Consider the following 7,409-nt stretch of genomic DNA (forward strand, 5'->3'; position numbering starts at 1 on the left):
TCTCCTTCTAGGATTTTTTATATTTGGTTTTTACCAATTATTTGACCCTCTTCCTGTTTTCACTCCTTTAATCAAAGTTTCTACTGTTCTTTTCTCCTTCACTTTCATTATACTCCTACCTTTAACCTTTTCTGTCCTCTGTTGTGGCTTTACTTGAGCAACACACCTTCGTTTTGGATGGTATGTAGAATTTGCTCATGAATTGATTTTGTTAAACACAAAACAATGACAGCAATCAAAGCATATGTATTTTCAGTATATTGCAATCATGTGAATATGGACTTAAATACAAAGAGGAGAAGAAGATAGGAAGCAACAATCGTATCCCAACCCCAACCGCAATACTCGAATACGATATGATAATTATCACATATTGATAATTATCCACCCAAATAATACAATCATTATCACATATTGATAATTATCCACCCCAAAGAATACAATCATTATCATAATAACGCAATGGTGTATAATATTTTTTTTTTCTTTTTTTGTTTTTAAACTAGAAATTAAAAATTAAAAAAAAATTATATACTAAAACCACTGCCTCAGGTAGCGTTTTAGTGTAAATTTTTTTTTTAAATATCAAAAATTACGAAATTTAAAAAACAAAAGTCAACATGTAAAACGCTGTCTGTTTTTAAGTTGAATTTTTTATAAAAAAAAAAAAACAAGGGCATAAAACGCTGTACGAGACAGCGTTTTACCCTGGAAGCTTAGTTTGGTAAATACTTTTGTCACGCAACCATTTACGTATATATTTTGCTACTTAAGCTTACTTTGGAAAAGCGTCCTAGTAGAAGACTATAACTTTAGGACTTAAAAAAGTTAAAATTGGCAATAGACTATTAATAAGGGAGTGAGAGATTACCTTTTTTTTTTTTTCACTGTTAAATGCAAATTTAGCGGATTTCAGTCAAAAATTTGCAGATTAAGCGGATTTAGCGGGTGAAAGTTAAGGACTTTGATTCACTCTGGTAGATTACTCATACTACAATTCCACAGTATTACAACTTCTGATGGACACTCTACAACTCTCTCTGTAGGATACTCGTATTAAACTTCAAATCAAAACAACAATTCAACCAAAACCAACAAAAATTAAATAAAAAATGGAGAATAACAAAAAAATTCATCCAAATTTGCCTGCAAATTACGTCACCATTGTCGACCTTCAGAAGCGATGGATGAAGCAGCAGCAACAACAGGAGGAGATGAAGAGAGAGAAAGAGGAGTCCAATCAGTCCATTCTCAGCAAAAATTATAGTGATGGTGTTAAACTAACCTCTAATGGTGTCAAATCAAGCTCGCAATTCCAGAAATTTAATCGCTTCAAATCCGACAGAAACCCTAGTTTTGCAATTCGGAAGCCGTATCATGGGAAGTTTAACGGTGAGAAGCCATTGCAGGCGTTTCGAGTGATGGAGAAGGTGAGCAATTCAAGAATAATGGCGTCGGAAATCAATGTTGATGATAATAGAATGGAATTGATTAAGAGAGAGAAAGTATTGAAATGTGAAGATGTGAATAGAGGGTTTCGATTTCAGAAATTTGATCGATCAAAATCTGATGGAAACCCTAATTTCAAATTTGGTAAAAAGGTTTTTTATGGAAGGAGTCGATTGAAGGAGGTTCCAATCGTGGAAAAGATGAGCAATCTAATGCCTGAAACGTCGGGAAACAATGCTGCATTTGCGAAAGTTGGAATTGATGATGGAGTTGCAGATGAGAAGAGAACAAAGAAGATTAAGAAGAAGAAGATGAAGAATAGGAATGGAAATGGAAATATGGTTGTTGATGTTCGAGCAGTGGAGACAGAAGGCAAGCAATGGAAAGGGGAATTGACTGCTGATGATCTGGTGGCGAAGGCGAAAGATGGGCTAGGAAAAGGGGAATGGACTGCTGATGATCAGATTGTGGAGGCGAAAGACCATGGGAAAGGGGAATTGACTGCTGATGATCAGGTTATGGAGGCAAAAGACGAGCTAGGAAATGGGATATTGACTGCTGATGATCAGGTTGTAGAGGCGAAAGACCATGGGAAAGGGGAATTGACTGATGATCAGCTACTTAAGGACAAAGACAGGCGAGGAAAAGAGGAATTGAGTTTGGATGATCAGGTTGCGGAGGAGAAAGATGAGCAAGGGAAAGGGAAAATGACTGCAGATGATAAGGCGGAGGTGAAAGAGAAGCAAGAGGATAGACAGGTGACTTTGGATGATCAGTTGGCAGATTTCAAAGCTAAGTTGAAGGGGGTTTCTGTTAGGGAGAGGGAGTGGAAGAATGGGAGATCAATTGCTTTGAAAGAAGGGTTTAGAAGGGTGGGTTGGGGTTACAGAAGAGTTGAGCCCAGGGGTTTTGGTGGGAGATTTTGTGAAGTTAAGAGAGAGATGAGAACTCAAGGTGGAGTGAATGTGAATGATCAGTCCTCTGGTAGTGAGAAATCGATGGCTGCAGTTAATGGGGGTGGAAGAGCATTAAATCGATGGCAGTATAATGGGGGTTACATCGGAGGAGTGTATATGAATGATCAATCTTCTGGTAGTGAGATATCTATGGCTGCAGGTAATGGGGGTGGAAGAGTAGTAAATCGATTGCGGTATAGCAAGGATAACAGCGGAGGGAATGTGAATGATCCGTCTTCTGGTAGTGAGATATCGATGGCTGCAGTTGATTCAGGTGAAAGAGAAGTAAGTCGATGGCGGTATAACAGGGATAACAGCGGAAGAATGTATGTGAATGATCAATTTTCTGGTAGGGAGACATCTATGGCTGCAGAGAATGGGAGAGTAAGAGTAGTAAATCGATGGCATTATAACAGGGATAACCGTGGAGGAGTGAATGTGAATGGCCAGTTTTCTGGTAGTGAGATAACGATGGCTGCAGTTAATTCTGGTGGAAGAAAAGTAAATCAATGGCGTTGTAACAGGGATAACCGTGGAGGAGTGAATGTGAATGATAATTTTTCAGGTAGTGTCAATCGATGGGGGTGTTACAGAGGTTACAGAGGGGGTAAGGACTGGAAAATGGGTAGGAAGATGACAGACGGTGGTGGATATAGTGGTCAGAAGAGGGCAGAAGGTGATAGACATGGTGGTGGGTTAATGTGGGTGAAAAAGTGTGAAGTATCAGAGTAAATCAAGGTTGTTAGTTAATGATTATTAAGTGCTAATTAATAAGGGGGTTATATTTTAGGCGAGTTAACAAAATTTTACTTATTAACCTCACCTATAGAATTAAAAAAATATATATATATACACAGTAATTGCCTAGTAAATTGAGGGTTTGTGAGCTTGGTAGTCGATAGTTCCTCGGGGTTGGTTCAGGTTATCACGGCATGTCTAAGATTATGTTTCTTTGATATATCTTGTAAATATGGAAAAATATCAATGGACTTAATTGTTGAAAGTATTCTAAAATGTGCCTGAAATTACATTGTATGTCTTCATTATGTTTCTCAATTGCTGATTTGGTGCATTAAATTTAGATGTGTATTAATTTTAGGAACTCTGGTTGTTCAATTTGCTATGTTTATGTAAAGTTACCAAATACTACAATTATAATTAAAATAATAATGCAGATATTTACAATCATTGCATATTGATCTTTTACGTACACTAATTGGAAAGATGAAGACAATTTCTGTAATCAACATTTCCGTTATTGCAAAGTCAAGAATTCAGCAATTCTTATGAGGAAAACCGTAACATAAAAAGGAAATAAAAATCATCATTAACTTATATTTCGGGAATTATATCATAATAAATGCTGATAATTACCTTGCATTCTAATTATTTCAGAAATTACTACAGCTTTATTATGATGCTTTATAAATCCAAATCATTGCAATTTTTTTTGAAACTGAAATTTTAGGCTTCACAGTGTAAGGAGTTTTGTCCATTTTTGTGAAAAACACAATATTCAACAAACTATTAGTTATCTGTAAGAAAAGACTGTAACAATAGCGTGTGGAAAAATATGGTTGGAGGCGGGAATGCAGGTGGCGGAAATAGCAGAGGAAACACCACTAAGGTCGAAGAAGTGAAACCACATCCGGTTATGGAGACCCTTTCTGGTGTTCAGTATTGCATCAACACCAATCCTCCGTTTTGTACGTCCTCTTTTTTTCTCCTTTTCTTCTTCCATATGTTTCTTTGTTTTAAATTTGATCAAATACTTTTCTCACGTACCGATATCCAATACATCCACCTTGAGTCAAAGTAATATAAGACTTCTAAGATTTGTGTTACACATTACAATGCAGTGGAATCAACTGTATTGGGGTTCCAGCATTCTTTGTTAGCCCTTGGAATTATTACTGGCGTCTCAACCATCATCGTCCCTCAAATGGGTGGCAACAATGTAAGCAGCATTATGTATTAACCCTGTTTGCAATTTATCTACTTTGATAACAGAAGATTACCAAAAGCTGAACTCAATGACCTAATCTTGTAATCCTTTTCTTGTGAAGCATGATAAGGCTGAGGTGATCCAAAGCATGATGTTTGTGTCGTCAATCAGCACATTGCTTCAGACATTAGTAGGGACTCGTCTTCCTGTTGTTATTGGCGCTTCTCACACATTCGTCATCCCAATGAAAACTATAGTGCTCTCCATGAGTCTATTGTGTATAGATCAACACCAACCCCCTGAAAAGGTCTGTTCTTGTTTATCGTAGTATTAGATTAGTAGAATGGTTTTTTTAATGCAGTTTTTTCATTGGTCTATCTTATTTATTTATTTTTGGCTAGACATTTGCAAATACAATGGCAACAATGCAAGGTGCTTTGCTTGTTGCATCTGCTATCCAAATTATTCTTGGTTTCTCTGGACTGTGGAGACTCTTTGTAAGGTATGTAATCTGCTGTTAATACCGAATTCATTATTTGTTAAAACAGTTGTTAAGTTTTTATATATTGTGGTAGGTCGCTAAGCCCTCTGTCAATGGTTCCATTTATAACATTCACTGGCCTCGGGCTTTTTTCCTTTGGCTTTCCCAGGGTAATTCTTTGTCCTTCACATTTGATTCATGAATCATTACGTTACAGGAATACATATAAAATCATGTTTATATGGAGAATCATGAGTAAGTTTTTTTTTTTTAACAGTACAGTATTGTGGCTTAATGGATAATTATCTGTTTAGCTGGCAGATTGTGTAGAAATTGGGCTTCCTCATTTGATTTTAGTGCTTATATTATCTCAGGTAATTTCAATATATTCTACTTTCATATAAAACTCTTGATTTGATTCACTTAAAGTTTAATTATCTGTATATGGCATATACAGTTTATTTAAAACTCTTTTACCAAGCATAAAATATGCCATGTTTTGGGTTTTTTTGGCCAACAGTATGTTTCCACTTTTCTGAAGACAAACAGGCTGATATTTGATCGATATGCAATCATATTTTCCACGGCAATCATTTGGATTTATGCCTTAATCCTTACTTCGTGTGGTATTTATGACAACAAACCAACAGCAACTCAACTAAGTTGCCGGACAGATCGTGCAGGACTCATACATGAAGCTGATTGGTCAGATTTCAATGCATAGTGAAAGGTTTATATCATTACACTTGACAAAATTTTTAACCCCAAAAATTGGACTCCTGCATATAGGGTTTATTTACCAAGACCTTTTCAATGGGGGAAGCCAATTGTAGACCTTAGAGAAGCTACACCAATTATATTTGCTGGACTAGTTGCACTTGTTGAGGTAAGCTCTACAAACTTATCGTACCTACTCTGTTAGAAACTGTAGTGCTGATAGTGACTAGATTAATAGCTTTGTATACCCTAACTTCACTTTTGTTGCAGAGTACTGGCACATTTATAGCAGCAGCACGATATGCAAGTGCAACACCAGTGCCTCCATCTGTAATCAGCCGTGGGACTTTCTGGCTGGTTTGTTACGGAAATTTTGTTCCCTGTATATATTATGTATAAAGTATTTGACCTAGTTAAATGAATGCCTCTAATTTTTCATTATACTCTGACAGGGAATCGGAACGTTGCTAAATGGTGTATTTGGTGCTGTCACAGGCCCTACTGCTTCCGTGTAAGATCATTGTGTGTATGTGTGTGTGTGTGTGCACGCGTGTGTTGTTTTCTTTATCTGTTTTGGGTTAGCAATGGATTCTAAAAAATCTAGCCTTCGTGTTTTTGTGTGAGACAGAGAAAGTGCTGGTCTGCTTGGATTGACTAGAGTTGGAAGTAGGAGAGTAATCCAAATCTCTACTGGATTTATGCTTATTTTCTCAATATTTGGTACGCTAATCAAAAGCTATCTAAAGATCAATTTGTAAACTTAATTGAAGTAAAATAAGTAACCTCACTCTGAGATGTTAAAAGGAAAAAAGTTTACTCCAGTTTCTTAATAGGCCTTATATATGTGTATGCAGGGAAACTCGCCGCCTTTTTTGCTTCTGTACCGTATCCCATCATGGCGGCTACCTATTGCATTCTTTATGCCTATGTCTGTAAGTACTTCTAATCTTTTAACTTAATAAGAATTCACCGAGATACACTTTATTTTTTAACCAATGTTGATATTTAAACAAGAGACTACTGTATTGAATAAACATATTTGCAGCTTCTGCAGGTCTGAATCACCTCCAGTTTTGTAACTTAAACAGTTTTAGAACATTATTCATATTAGGTTTTGCGTTCTTCATGGCAATTTCCGTCCCACAACACTTTAGAGATTTTCTTCCAACATCTAATTCAAGCCCTATAAACACCCGATCAAAATGGGTAATTTTCACTCCTTTTTGACTCCCTTGTGTCCGAACTTTTTATTAATGTTATTCTTGAATTTCATATGTTGCAGTTAAATGACACAGTGGCGGTCGTTCTCATATCATCTCCAGCAGTGGCGATAATTGTAGGTATGGTGCTGGATAACACAATGAATAGCGAGGAAGAGGCTTCGAGGAATGACAGTGGGAAAAATTGGTGGGAAAGGTTCATACAGTTTACTAAAGACTTAAGGAATGCTGAATTCTACTCTTTGCCTTGCAGACTTGGCAATTGTTTCCCGTCCTTATAGCTCGCTCAAACATTGAAGTGTCTTATGTACTCCCTTCTACCATTCCAAAGACATATATATATATATATATATATATATATATATATATATATAATTGAGATAATGTGAGAACCAATGTTAATAATAGAAACTAGGAACTAATCTCATTCATTGATCGCACTACATCTAATGGCTCACATTGTACCCGCTTTCAATAATGACATTCTCGTAATTTCGCTGTTTTCAAACTTTTTTACCAGTCTTTTTTAACTTTTATGACAATTTCATTTACTTTAAAACCGATTTCATTTACTTTTACTAAATTTTCATTTACTTTTGAGAAATGAAATTGAAAACTAATTTATAAAGTTAAAATATTAC

At 36.1% G+C, this 7,409-nt stretch overlaps 1 pseudogene; it reads left to right on the plus strand.

Annotated features, from left to right (window-relative positions):
• The first annotated feature begins 3,962 nt into the window (after nucleotides 1–3,962).
• On the plus strand, nucleotides 3,963–7,093 carry LOC110695586 (annotated as a pseudogene).
• The last annotated feature ends 316 nt before the right edge of the window (nucleotides 7,094–7,409 follow it).

This window comes from Chenopodium quinoa, unplaced genomic scaffold (assembly GCF_001683475.1).
Source record: "Chenopodium quinoa cultivar QQ74 unplaced genomic scaffold, ASM168347v1, whole genome shotgun sequence".
Lineage (NCBI taxonomy): Eukaryota > Viridiplantae > Streptophyta > Magnoliopsida > Caryophyllales > Amaranthaceae > Chenopodium > Chenopodium quinoa.